This window comes from Microcaecilia unicolor, chromosome 9, assembly GCF_901765095.1.
Source record: "Microcaecilia unicolor chromosome 9, aMicUni1.1, whole genome shotgun sequence".
NCBI classification, from domain to species: Eukaryota; Metazoa; Chordata; class Amphibia; order Gymnophiona; family Siphonopidae; genus Microcaecilia; species Microcaecilia unicolor.
In genome coordinates this window covers 77,752,314-77,766,948 of record NC_044039.1, presented here as the reverse complement: position 1 = coordinate 77,766,948, position 14,635 = coordinate 77,752,314, and the positions used below count along the sequence as shown (strand labels likewise).

General features: G+C 44.8%; 1 protein-coding gene across 3 annotated transcripts in view; it reads right to left on the bottom strand.

Moving 5' to 3' along the window:
- Positions 1-14,635, bottom strand: part of SHISAL1 (shisa like 1) — a 466,569-nt gene that overhangs the window by 169,677 nt on the left and 282,257 nt on the right. The gene's annotated exons all lie outside the window — the stretch shown is intronic.

Genomic DNA, 14,635 nt, shown 5'->3' with positions numbered 1-14,635 from the left:
AAAGAGGGCTTTTTAATTTTTTATTTTCAGGTCATGTGCTAATGTTGCCTTTAAGGAAGTGACTATTTTATTCTTGGACTCTATATTTTGGACCACTCTACTCTTTGCTAATGTTGTCCTTTGTGTGTGGCACCTGAAAATAATTAACATGGGATCACCACTTCCTATTTAGGACGTGCTATGTGCTCCTGTGTTAAAACCTGTGTTATCCAGTTAGTGCATGGTAATGTGAACACACTAGCTGGATAATGCTTCCACATCTATTCCCCGCCCACTCTCCACCCCTAACATGCCACCCACAAAAGAATAAATAGCGCACGATTGGCATGCGCAAAAGGAAAAATGACAACATGCTTTAGTGCATCCTGCAATATGCCTTTTTCAGAATGCTAAGTCTGCTTTAAGGCTTGGTGAACCTAAGTAACAGGACTCCTTAGTTCAGCCATTGCAGCAACAGCCCTTGGCAAGATTTCATGCACTAGAGATCATTCCAGACCCTTGCATTCATGAGATCTAAATACAGCAACTAGGTGCTACCATTGTACGGACTTTATCTCATGGGCAGGGTGCTGAGAGGGGGACAGGGGGCAGGTTTCCCTGGGCCCGGCCTCCAAGGGGGGCCCGATGTTGCTGCCATGTCGGCAAGGCTTCCTGGCAGTAGTGCTGGCGCAGGCAGCCAAACAGGCAAAAGGTGGCTGCATTCATTGGTCTCCTGCTCGCGGGTTATCATGTTAACTCATTGTCTTCTCTGCCACCACAGGTCCTTCTTCCTGTCTCACTCATCTCACCTCCTCCTGACTGTGACTATTTCCTGTTTCTACCATCACTATGACAGAAAGGATCTAGGCAGCAGAGAAAACTCAGAGTTAATGCATTAACATGATAACCCGGTCCCAGCCGGCACACTGCCTAAGTGCAGCAGGAAAGAAGACAGACAACTGGTCTGAGGGAGACATTGCAGATGCTGAGGTAGGGTCATGTTTGATAGATAAAATTACTTTGGTTGGAGGCTGACTGACTGATGGGTGTGACTAGGATTTCCTTTTTATACCATTGAGTACATGGCTAATTGGTACCTGGGATTCTTCAGCTCATATGCTGCTCTCAGTGTAATGGCAAACTACAGGGGGATCTTGTGTGATTTCCCTTTTGCCAGAAAAAATTATGTTTTACCAAATTTTTTCAGCATCTTTCCTGGGCCATATAATAAACTACAATATTGTACTCCAGGAAAAGCAGCAATAATTGCTTTGCTAGTTCCTTGCAAATTTATTATTATGTCAAAGTTTTGTAAGAGAGGAGAAAAACTGCACATGGATGGAGAAAATAGGCAAAAGCTGGATCCACTTTATACCTCCTCCAGTCAATTCCACGGAAGAGGGCCCAGCTTTTACTTATGGATGTATAGCAAGAAATGAAGAAGAAAGGAGGAAAGTAAAGAAATAATTGGAAAGGAAGCTCTGGAAACGGAGTTAAGGGAACAGATAGAGAGCAGTAGAATCAGGGACCAATATGGATAGAAAAACAAAGTCACCAGACAACAAAGGTAGAAAAAAAATCATTTTATTTTCATTTTAGTGTTTGAAATATGTCCAATTTGAGAATTTACATCTGCTGTCTTATTTTGCACTGGGTTTACTGGAGCTGGCAGACTTATACGGTCTGTGCCAGAGCCGGTGGTGGGAGGAGGGGCTGGTGGTTGGGAGGCGGGGATAGTGCTGGGCAGACTTATATGGTCTGTGCCCTGAAAAGGACAGGTACAAATCAAGGTAAGGTATACACAAAAAGTAGCACATATGAGTTTATCTTGTTGGGCAGACTGGATGGACCATGCAGGTCTTTTTCTGCCATCATCTACTATGTTACTATGTATTGACCAGATTCCCCCATTTCTGATATGGTGTCTCAGTTGAAGTTTCAGCAGAAGGCATCTGTGCCTCACTGGAACTGGAATACTATATTACTGCTGCCAAAGGGTAATTAGTAGCTAAAATGACTAGATTATGAAATGTGTTTGGTGGTGATATGAATTAAAATAGGAAAGCCTGCTGGATCCAGTTCTCAGGACACACTGCGCCAGTTGAGTTTTCTACAATTAATATACATGAGATAGATTTGCTTACATGCTAATCTGTTTCATGTATATTCATTCAGCATATCCTGAAATCCATACTGGCTGGGTAAGGCTTAAGGAAATGAGTTGTATGGGCCAGGCTGAGTGAAGGGAGGGAGGGGAAGGCAGGCAGCAAGGAGAATTTTCTGTTTTTAGTTTTCACACAGTGCAACAGCAATTTTGTTTAGAAATGGTATGGAATGTAATATTTCAACAGTGTTCTCAATTAAACATGATGAAAGAATTAGGAAGTACCATTGATCTGAATCTGCATCAGTTTTGCTTGTTCAAATTCAACTCAAGGTCAGAGGTTACAGATATTACCAATTTTTCACTTGTACTCCCTGTTATTCAATAAATTCTACAAGTACATATCATTTTTATAATTTAATATAGAAATACAAATATAACATATAACATATATCACCCCGTAGTGCACACAGTTTTTCTGGAACTTCTTTGCCAATATCGGTCATATATATTCTCTTACCGTTATTCTAGCTTAAAGTAAGTCGATGCTATCTTTCAAAACAACATTCACCATAATATATTTATGAAGTCAATAGCCCGTGGGTATAAAGATATACCCTTAATGTTTTTATATATAGTCCATATAGTGGCCACTATGTTGCCGTCGTCTAGAACTCTTGTGGCAACTGGGTTCAACTATTCATGCCCCTCCTTAACTTAGGAGCATTAAATGTTTTGTTCCAAAAGTATATATAAGGAGAGAAAACACCTTCACAACTTTTCCTCCATGTTTAAGGACCGTTGGTAATAGAAAACTCCAGCTACTGCGAGCAACTGCGGCTCATCCTTATTCCAGAATGTTCTCTCGTTTGGTTCTCAATGCGAGACCGCATTTCGCTCACAGCTTCTTCAGGAGAACCGCAAGTTATCACCCTAAACAAACATATATTCCATGTAACATAACCTTTTCCAAAATTCTTTTCAACAATCTAAATAGTGCCTGCTTAATCCATCAGTAATAATATCAATTTATTCAACAACTTACCCGGTGGGTTAATTTCCGTGTCTGAGCCGCCAGGAAATGACGACAATTGTTTCTCTGTTAATGCCTAGATCCCTAAAATATACCATCAAGCCACGCCTCCTGGTTACGTAGGAGCCTCAGATCCATTCCACCTCTAGGTTTAACCCCCAAGGTGTCACGGTTCTCCATTGAAAAATGAAACGTTGTTCAATGTTGAACAAAGTCTCACTCACATTGCCGCCTCGATCCCCCAAAGGAACCTGTAGCAATGCCATACATTTAATATCTTCTAATGTATGTTTACATTCCCTCCAGTGAGTGACCAGGGGGGCATCATCCCTCAAATTCCTAACATTACTAATATGTTCAGCTAATCTATTCTTTAATTTCCTCCTAGTATGACCAATGTAATATTTATTACATGGGCATATTATACAATAAACCACTCGTTCACTATTACAGTTCGTAAAAGACCGGAGATAAAAGAATTTCTGAGATTCTGGAATTTTTATAGCATTCGTAATGATAGCATGTTTACAGTATACACAATTGTTACATGAGGAATGATGCCCCACATGTTTCTTTTCACTGGGGCGTTTTAAAAGCTCTCCTAAATTGGATTTACGGCTATATGCCATTTTTGGATGTTCTTTAAAAACTGGATGGATATTAAGGATATGCCAAAATTTATGAATTATATGGCCAATCATCGGAGCTCTATGAGAAAAGGGGAGGACACATGCGATGGGAGCACCCATCGTTTTTTGTTTCGGAGTAAAAATATATTACACCTATAACCTTGAGTTTAAGCTTTAAACAAGCAAAACTTATGCGGATTCCAATCAGTGGTATTATATCCTAACTAGTAAAAAAGGCCTGTTTCTGAGACCAATGAAACGGGTGCTAGTAAGGTATTTGTTTTCTGCAATTAATGTTTTGAAAGGGATATTTAGGATAATTGGAGGGTCATGGGATAGGAGGAAATGTCCTATTGTGGATTAAAAACTGGTTAAAGGATAGGAAACAGAGAGTGGGGTTAAATGGGCAGTATTCACAATGGAGAAGGGTAGTTAGTGGGGTTCCTCAGGGGTCTGTGCTAGGACCGCTGCTTTTTAATATATTTATAAATGATTTAGAGATGGGAGTAACTAGCGAGGTAATTAAATTTGCTGATGACACAAAGTTATTCAAAGTCGTTAACTCGCGACAGGATTGTGAAAAATTACAAGAGGACCTTACGAGACTGGGAGACTGGGCGGCTAAATGGCAGATGACATTTAATTTGAACAAGTGCAAGGTGATGCATGTGGGAAAAAAGAACCCGAATTATAGTTACGTCATGCAAGGTTCCACGTTAGGAGTTACGGACCAAGAAAGGGATCTGGGTGTCGTCGTCGATAACACACTGAAACCTTCTGCTCAGTGTGCTGCTGCGGCTAGGAAAGCGAATAGAATATTGGGTATTATTAGGAAAGGTATGGAAAACAGGTGTGAGGATGTTATAATGCCGTTGTATCGCTCCATGGTGCGACCGCACCTTGAGTATTGTGTTCAATTCTGGTCGCCGCATCTCAAGAAAGATATAGTAGAATTGGAAAAGGTGCAGCGAAGGGCGACTAAAATGATAGCGGGGATGGGATGAGTTCCCTATGAAGAAAGACTAAGGAGGCTAGGGCTATTCAGCTTGGAGAAGAGACGGCTGAGGGGAAACATGATAGAGGTATATAAAATAATGAGTGGAGTGGAACAGGTGGATGTGAAGCGTCTGTTCACGCTTTCCAAAAATACTAGGACTAGGGGGCATGCGATTAAACTACAGTGTAGTAAATTTAAAACAAATCGGAAAAATTTTTTCTTCACCCAACGTGTAATTAAACTCTGGAATTCAGTGCCGGAAAATGTGGTGAAGGCGGTTAGCTTAGCAGAGTTTAAAAAGGGGTTGGACGGTTTCCTAAAGGACAAGTCCATAAACTGCTACTAAATGGACTTGGGAAACATCCACAATTCCAGGAATAACATGTATAGAATGTTTGTACGTTTGGGAAGCTTGCCAGGTGCCCTTGGCCTGGATTGGCCGCTGTTGTGGACAGGATGCTGGGCTCGATGGACCCTTGGTCTTTTCCCAGTATGGCCTTACTTATGTACTTACGCCACCTGAAGTTCTTTAAAAATACTTGGAAGAAATACTACATATTCCCAAGGAACTGTTGCCCCCTTTGGCTAAAGCTTATTTTATTTCCTCTAAAACTTTACCTCAGAAGAAAAGGGATGCTACCATGGGCATGGCTAATTTAACTCAAGAGCTTTGACTTAACAGCTTTTTTGGAAAATTCTGACTCTGAAGCAGTCAGCAGTGCTACCCTTACTGCCACCTTCATTTTTCCTCAAGATTGTGATCATGTTTTGAGGCTGTATTTCAAGTTTAAAAGTGATAACTTTATGGGACATAAGGTTTGGGTTTTTCCAGACCTTATTAAATCAACTCGAGAGAGATGGAAGAAGTTTTTTGGCATTTAGACAAGAAGTCCAGTCCATGGGGGGGCACCTTTCAGCTTCGATATCCATGTAAATGTGTGGTTGTTTTGGCAACCACACATTGTGGTTTTTGATATGTGTTTTTTGATCCAGACAATTTGAGGTTTTTGGTAGAAGTTAAATAATTGAAGTAATTGTTAATGTAGTTATATATTTTTTTGAGTGGAGAATAATAATTCCTGTAGAAGGAAGATATGTACTATGGTCCGACTTAACCTCTCATTTTTAACTTAGTATTTCATTATTTGTCCCTGTTGCTTCAAGGGAGAATTTCTTATCATTGACCTCCTAATTGTGGACTCACAAATCTCAGGTGGTTTAAAGTGCATTTAATGCTTTTCTTTATTTGTATTGCTGTTTGTTTTTTACTGCCAAGTGTTTTGCTTGTATATTAATTTGTAAATTTGACTCTGTCCTCACTGTTTCCAAATGTCTGTATTACTTTATGCATATTTTGTACTATACCAGTATCTGTGGCTCAAGCTGAATAATCATTCAGCACCTTGAAAAGAGTAAAAAGCATGCTTCGATCAACAATGGGCAGCAGAGACTCAGTAGTTGAGGACTGCTTGCCATTGTGGCTGAATTAGGAAGATGCATCAGCTTTGACACTGTCATAGAAACATTTGCCAACAAAAAAGCTTGCAAAGCATTCCTTCACTAGAATACAACCACAGCCTTTCTTTACATAAGTATGTCAGTAGCCTGTCTCTAAGTATTCTATATAAATATTATATTAAGTTATAAATGTTATCAAAATGTTTACTTTTGATGTGTGTGTGTGGGGGGGGGGGGGGGGGGGGGGGGGGTGGGGGGGGGCTTAAGACTGTTTGCCCCAGGCCTGGCTTTGTCTCTCGGCAGCCCTGATGAGCTGTGAAAACCTAAAAATCAAACCCTTAATGGAAGAACAGAGCACTGCCATTGAACCACCAAGTCAGCCCATCTGCTTGTTTCCATTATTTAGTTCTTGTATCACCCTGCAGTATAATGGTATACTGTCTTACAAAGTGGTACATTAGGATAGAAAGCCATCTAATAAATTGATCATGTGAAGGACAATTCTGTAACTGGGCACGGAAAAATTATGCCTTACCTGATAATTTTCTTTTCTTTATTCCTACAAGACCAGAACAAATGGAAGGAGACAGAGAAAAGAAAATAGTCCCAGTGATTCACCCTTTTAGGGGAATCATGCAGCACAGAATGTTCAGCATTTCGAATAGCCAAGCAATGGTGCTCATGGCCTTTATGTCGATCAATATAGAAAACTTGAGATATAAAGTGCCAATCAGGCTTTAGTTTGATGAAGCAGTGAGGCACATATACAACTGCCATGCAGGTGTTTCACTAAGTCAGAAGACATATGACATTTAGGTTATAGAAATATAAAAGTAAAAGCAATGGTAGGACTAAAGAAAAGAAAATTATCAGGTAAAATACAAATTTTCCTTCCTTTTTGTCCATATCAGACCAGTCTAGAACGAATGGGATGTCGCAAAACAGTGTTCCTGTTAGGGTGGGGCTAAAACAAAGAAATAAGATAGCATGTTAGATACTGGAGATTCAAACAAGGGTATGCTGCATGGACCCTCAGAAAGAATAAGGAAACACCCAGAAAATGAACATAGTATCTCCAAGGAAGTAGTAAAATAGCCAGAAGCAACAATGAACTGAAGAAGTTACCATTGTATGCCTAGTGTACCCCCAAGGTGTGTGTGTGTGGGGGGGGGGGGGGGGGAAGAGATGAATGTGGTCCCCCTCCCCCCACACACAGATTGCAGGGCTAGCTTCACCCAGAGAGAGAGCTTGTTGTTAAAAATTTCCCAGCACACCACTCAGTACAATGCCTGTTTTGCTGGTCTCCACACTAACTACCGTATTTTTCGGACTATAAGACGCACCGGACCATAAGACGCACCTAGGTTTTAGAGGAGGGAAATAGGAAAAAAAATTTTCCTTTTTCCCTCCTCTAAAACCTAGGTGCTCGAGTGCGTCTTGTCCGAGTTCGGGATCGCCCTGTCACCACTTCTCCCTACTCACGTCACGCGATCTTCCCTGGTGGTCTAGTGACGTCGGGGCAGGAAAGAGCCCCCTCTTTCCTGCCCAGCGCGCTGTTCTCCATCCTCCTGTATGCAGCCTGACGGTCTCTGCGAGATTCAAAATGGCCGCCGAGAATTGAAGTCTCGGCGGCCATTTTGAATCTCTCCGAGACCGTCAGGCTGCATACAGGAGGATGGAGAGCAGCGCGCTGGGCAGGAAAGAGGGGGCTCTTTCCTGCCCCGACGTCACTAGACCACCAGGGAAGATCGCGTGACGTGAGTAGGGAGAAGTGGTGACAGGGCCGGGGGGAGGGCAGTCCCGAACTCGGAGGGCGGGTGGCCAGCCAGCCAGCCAGCTAGCCAAATCTACCTTCGGACTATAAGATGCACCCCCCATTTTCCTCCCAAATTTTGGGGGGAAAAAGTGTGTCTTATAGTCCTAAAAATACGGTAGTCTATCGGTACAATTTCCCCATTTTGTAGCTTGTTTCCACGAGTGACATTGGGAACTGTCAATTTTCCGAATCTCTAGGGACTTCACAAATATGGGAGTGAGGCTGAGGACCTCTCTCTACTGCTTCTTCTATTTCTTGGTTTGTGAGAATTTCTTTTGTAAGAGTTCCTGCATTATTAGTATCAATGTTTATATTCAGCGAAATAGCAGATTGAGCTTATCCTTCATCAGCCAGACTTTGTAACTCACTTTCAAATGACACTTGAGTCTCTGTTTCTTCTCTTACCGGTACTGTTGTTGACCATGCTGAAAACCCACACGGACGCAGCCTGCCTGCACAGACACACGCGGAAGCCACGGTCCACAAGGTGCATCACTCCTCACAGAAGAACGTGCACAAGGGAGCTATGCAAGTCTGAATAAGCCTCAACACCCTAGAACTGGACATAAATACATGGTCTTGATTTAAATGCATGCTCCACTCACAGCAATAATTTAACGCTTGGCTTTGCTCTGCTTTATACATAAGGTAACTGAACTGCTCTGTTCCAATTGTAAAGTAAGGGGAAAAAAAAGCTATATGTACTGCTTACAGCAATGATTCATATGTAGCTGCTATGCTTTGCTTTGCCGTTCACAGCAATGATTTAAATGTAAATACTAGCTGTGCTTTGCACTGTTCTAATCTATGACAAATGAACTACTAAACCTCAATTTAAGATATTGGGAATAACTGCTTAAAATAATGCTCACAGCAATGATCTATATGTAAGTGCCTTCCTCTGTCGCTCATAGCAACGATTTAAATGTAAATGCTGGCTTTGCTTTGATTTGCTTTAATACAAGGCAAACGAGCTACTCCATCCTTGTTATAAGGTAAAGGAAAATAATTGCATGCATAGCTCACAATAATGACCCATTGTGATCGTTCGGTCCTGCTTCCCGAACTTCCGTAACTTAAAGCAACTAAGCGATCACTTCAATTGAGTTAGTGTAAACGCTTCTAATGCTCTGTTTTTACTTATCCTATACACTCCTGTTTTAGAAATTGCTACAGTGCCTTACATACTACTACTACTACTACTACTACTACTTAACATTTCTAGAGCGCTACTAGGGTTACGCAGCGCTGTACAAATTAACAAATAAGGACAGTCCCTGCTCAGAAGAGCTTACAATCTAAAGGACGAAATGTCAAGTTGGGGTAGTTTAGATTTCCTGAGAAGAGGTGTAGTGATTAGGTGCCGAAGGCGACATTGAAGAGGTGGGCTTTGAGCAATGATTTGAAGATGGGTAGGGAGGGGGCCCGGCGTATGGGCTCAGGGAGTTTGTTCCAAGCATGGGGTGAAGCGAGGCAGAAAGGGCGAAGCCTAGAGTTGGCGGTGGTGGAGAAGGGTACTGAAAGGAGGGATTTGTCTAGAGAGTGGAGGTTACGGGTGGGGACATAAGGGGAGATGAGAGTAGAGAGGTAAGGAGGGGCTGCAGATCGAGTGCATTTGTAGGTGAGTAGGAGAAGCTTGAACTGTATGCGGTATCTGATCAGAAGCCAGTGAAGTGACTTGAGGAGAGGGGTGATATGAGTATATCGGTTGAGGCGGAAGATAAGACGTGCGGCCGAGTTCTGGATGGACTGAAGGGGGGATAGATGGCTAAGTGGGAGGCCGGTGAGGAGTAGGTTGCAGTAGTCAAGGCGAGAGGTGATGAGAGAGTGGATGAGAGTTCGAGTGGTGTGCTCGGAGAGGAGGGGGCAAATTTTGCTAATGTTATAGAGGAAGAAGTGACAGGTCATGGCTATCTGCTGCATATGCGCAGAGAAGGAGAGGGAGGAGTCGAAGATGACACCAAGGTTGCGGGCAGATGAGACAGGGACGATGAGGGTGTTATCAATTGAGATAGAGAGTGAAGGGAGAGGAGAAGTGGGTTTGGGTGGGAACACAATAAGTTCTGTCTTGGCCATGTTTAGTTTCAGGTGACGGTTGGACATCCAGGCAGCAATGTCGGATAAGCAGGCCAGTACTTTGGCCTGGGTTTCCGCAGTGATTTCTGGTGTGGAGAGTTAAAGCTGGGTGTCGTCAGCATAAAGATGATAGTGGAAACCATGAGAAGAGATTAGGGAGCCTAAGGAAGAGGTCTAGATTGAAAAAAGAAGGGGCCCAAGGACAGAACCCTGGGGAACTCCAACAGAGAGCGGGATAGGGGAGGAGGATGAGCCATGAGAATGCACTCTGAAGGTACGATGGGAGAGATAAGAGGAGAACCAGGAGAGGACAGAGCCCTGGAACCCAAGGGAGGACAGTGTGTCGAGAAGTAGGTTGTGATTGACAGTGTCAAAAGCGGCGGATAGGTCGAGGAGGATGAGGATTGAATAGTGACCTTTAGATTTGGCGAGGAACAGGTCATTGCAGACTTTAGATAGTGCTGTTTCTGTCAAGTGTAGGGGGTGAAAGCCGGATTGAAGCGGATCGAGGATGGCATGAGAGGAGAGGAAATCAATGCAGCGGCTGTGAATGGCGCGTTCAAGAATCTTGGAGAGGAAGGGTGGGAGGGAAATGGGGCGGTAGTTGGAGGGACAGGTAGGGTCAAGTGATGGTTTTTTGAGGAGTGGTGTGACCACGGCATGCTTGAAGGTGTCTGGGACAGTTGCAGTGGAGAGAGAGAGGTTGAGGATATGACAGATGGTGGGGGTGATAGTAGGAGTGACGGTGTTAAGTAAGTTGGTGGGGATGGGGTCTGAGGAACAGGTGGTGGATTTCGAGGAGGAGAGGAGATGGGCGGTTTCCTCTTCGGTGATAGCAGGAAAAGAGGAGAAGGAGGCCTGGGTAGGTTGGTTGAGAGAGTGGGGTATAGGAGGAGGAGAAGGTTTAGTGGTGAATTCAGTGCTGATAGCAGAATACCACACCTTGGACAAACACACAAAAAACAGACAGTCCCGCACCAAATAAGAAACAAAGGACCACAGATAAGTTGTACAGATATGAAGGCAAAACAAAGAACTGGAAACCTCAAGGTCAGACTCTACATACAGTAATACTAGAGAAAGAAAAACTACTGCAAATTATCAGAGATGCAAGTTCCCAAAAGCTGACATATTCCAATTAATAAATTCAAAATAAAATACTTTTTCTACCTTTGTTGTCTAGGCATTTTTCTATTTGATTTAGTCCCTGCGTCTCTTGTCTGTTTTTCTCTGGGGTTTTTTATGTCTTTCCAGGTCTCCTGTCCATTTGATATTTCCTCTCTCTCCATGTCCACCATCCATCTTTCCTCTGCATCATTATCCATTGTCTAACATGGGAAAATTAGGTTCTTACCTTGGTAATTTTCTTTCCTTTAGTCATAGCAGATGAATCCATTACGAGTGGGTTGTGTCCATCAACCAGCAGGGGGAGATAGAGAGCACTGAAAAACCATAGTGCCTCATGGCCAGCTAGCTCCATCTGCCTCTTCAGTATTTGAAGCTTCCAAAGCAGTGTTACACCGCAAAGCATAATTACATGAACTTTCCTCACAGCGGATGAACGCCCCAAAACTGGAACTATAAGTCAAAGGAGAGAATGGACTCATCCTCCTGGAGGGAATGAACTCATCCTCCTGTAACTGAACAGAAATCCTGAAGACTGTTTTCCAACTTCTCCCAATGAGGGAACATATCTACAGGAAAAACTGAACATAAAAGTAACATGAATCGCATAATGAACCACTGAGGGAGGGCTCATGGGTTCATCTGCTATGACTAAAGGAAAGAAAATTACCAAGGTAAGAACCTAATTTTCCCTTCCTTGTCATCAAGCAGATGAATCCATTACGAGTGGGATGTATCAAAGCAATCCCTAGATAGGGTGGGAACAAGCCACACCACGCGCCAGCACTTATGCTCCAAAATGCGCGTCCCTCCTGGCAGCCAAATCCAGCCTGTAATGTCAGGCAAACGAGAGCTTAGAAGCCCAAGTAACTGCACTACATATCTCTTGAAGAGAGAGTGCTCCAGTTTCAGCCCAAGAAGAGGAAATCGCTCTTGTGGAATGTGCCTTAAAGGCTTCAGGCGGAGGCTGGCCAGATAGCAGATATGCTGAAAAGATAGCTTCTTTGAGCCAACGGGCTATAGTGGCCTTAGACACTGGAGACCCTCTGCGCGGACCCGACAAAAGAACAAAAAGATGGTCAGAGGTCCTGAAGGCATTTGACATGTGCAGATATTGCAACAGAGCCCTTCGCACATCCAGAAGGTGCAACTGCCCATAGGCTTCTGGAAACTCTTTAGAAAAGGAGGGCAGGAAAATAGGCTGGTTTAGGTGAAACGCTGAAACCACCTTAGGCATGAAGGAAGACACCGTACGTACCATTACTCCGGACTCTGAGAATTGCAGAAATGGGTCTTGACAGGACAGCGCCTGGAGCTCAGATACCCGTCTCGCCGATGTCACTGCCACCCAAAAGACCGTCTTTAAGGTCACATCCTTCTCCGAAGCTCACCTAAGCAGCTCGAAGGGCGAACACTGAAGGGCCTTTAAAACTAACCCCAGGTTCCAGGCTACACACGGAGCCCGCACGGGAGGACGGAGCTGAAGCACCCCTCTAAGAAACTGTGTCACATCCGGGCAAGCAGCCATAGAGAGGCCAGCGACCTTCCTTCGAAAACATGCTAAGGCTGCCACTTGAACACGGAATTATAGGCCAAGCCTTATTGTAAACCATCCTGCAAAAAGTCAAGTAGCGGCGAGTCAGAAGCCCGCATGGGTGTGATCGCTTTAGAAGCACACCAAGCCTCAAATTGGCGCCAAATCCTGGCATAAGCCACGGAACTGGAACGCTTGCGGGCCTGTAGGAGAGTGGAAATGACTTTACTGGAATATCCCTTGTCTTTCAATTGCGCTCTCTCAATAGCCATCCCCTAAGACCAAAGCGGCAGGCGTCCTCCATGGTCACCGGGCCCTGTGACAACAGGTTCGGTACCAGAGGTAACGGCAGGGGATCCTCTACCGCATCCGCCGGAGGTCCGCATACTACGGCCTCCTGGGCCAATCCGGGGCAATGAGAACCACCTCTCTTTGGTGGAGCCGAATTCGCAGGTGTACTCGCCCTATCAAGGGCCACGGAGGGAACACATACAGGAGGCCCTGAGGCCAGGGTTGAGCCAAGGCATCCAACCCTGCCGAGCGAGGATCTCTCTGTCTGCTGTAGAAGCACGGCACTTTGGCATTTGTGCTTGAAGCCATAAGATCCATTACGGGCTTTCCCCATTTGGCACATATCTGCAGGAATACTTCGTCTGCAAGTTCCCATTCTGCTGGGTTGATTTGATTCCTGCTCAGATAATAGGCTTGCACGTTGCTCTGACCTGCAATATGAGCTGCTGACAGAAACTGCAGATGAAGCTCGGCCCAGTGGCAAATCTGTGCGGCCTGCGCTGCTAGTGCTATGCACTGAGTGCCTCCTTGGCGATTTATGTAGGCCACTGCTGTCGTGTTGTCCGACAGAACTCTGACAGCCAATCCTTCCAGGGTCAATTGAAAGGCCAGAAGCGCCTGGAAAATCGCTTTCAACTCCAAGCGATTGATGGACCACTCCGACTCCTCAGGTATCCAAAGACCCTGGGCATGCCTTCCCCAGCAATGTGCACCCCAGCCCCTCAGGCTGGCATCTGTTACCACCAGGCACCAATTGGGGAGCGCTAGCGGCATTCCTCGCCGTAGCATGTTGTCTGAGAGCCACCACTCCATACTGAGCCAGGCTGCAGTGAGCCACGTGAGTCTGTATTGATAATCTTGAGATATTGGAGACCACCGCTGAAGCAGGGAGCACTGCAGAGGTCTCAGGTGCGCTCTCGCCCAAGGCACCACTTCCAAAGTGGCCGTCATCGACCCCAACAGCTGGACTATGTCCCAAGCTCGCGGGCAAGGCATCCTCAGGAGCAGACGGACCTGGTTCTGAAGCTTGCACCGCCTTTGCTCGGGTAGGAAGACCATCCCCGAGGCTGTGTCGAACTGGACCCCCAAATATTCTAGAGATTGAGAGGGGGTCAGGTGACTTTTGGCTATATTGACGACCCAGCCCAGAGATTGCAGTACTGAGACCACTCTGGCTGTAACCTGATGACTCTCTTCTGCAGAGTCTGCTCTGATGAGCCAGTCGTCTATGTACGGGAGAACCCAGATACCCTCTTGCCTGAGAAAAGCAGCTACTACCACCATTACCTTGGAAAAGGTTTGGGGAGCTGTGGCGAGGCCAAAAGGCAAGGCCCAAAACTGGAAATGTTTTCCCATCACCGCAAAACACAGAAACCTCTGGTGCGGGGGCCAAATTGGTATGTGCAAGTAAGCTTCTTTCAGGTCCAGAGGCATGAGAAACTCTCCTGGCTGTACCGCCGCTATGATGAAGCGCAGGGTTTCCATGTGAAAATGCCGCACGTTCAGAGACTTGTTGACTTGTTTTAAGTCCAGGATAGGCCGAAAAGACTCTCCTTTTCGCGGCACCACAAAGTAAATGGAGTAACGGCCAGA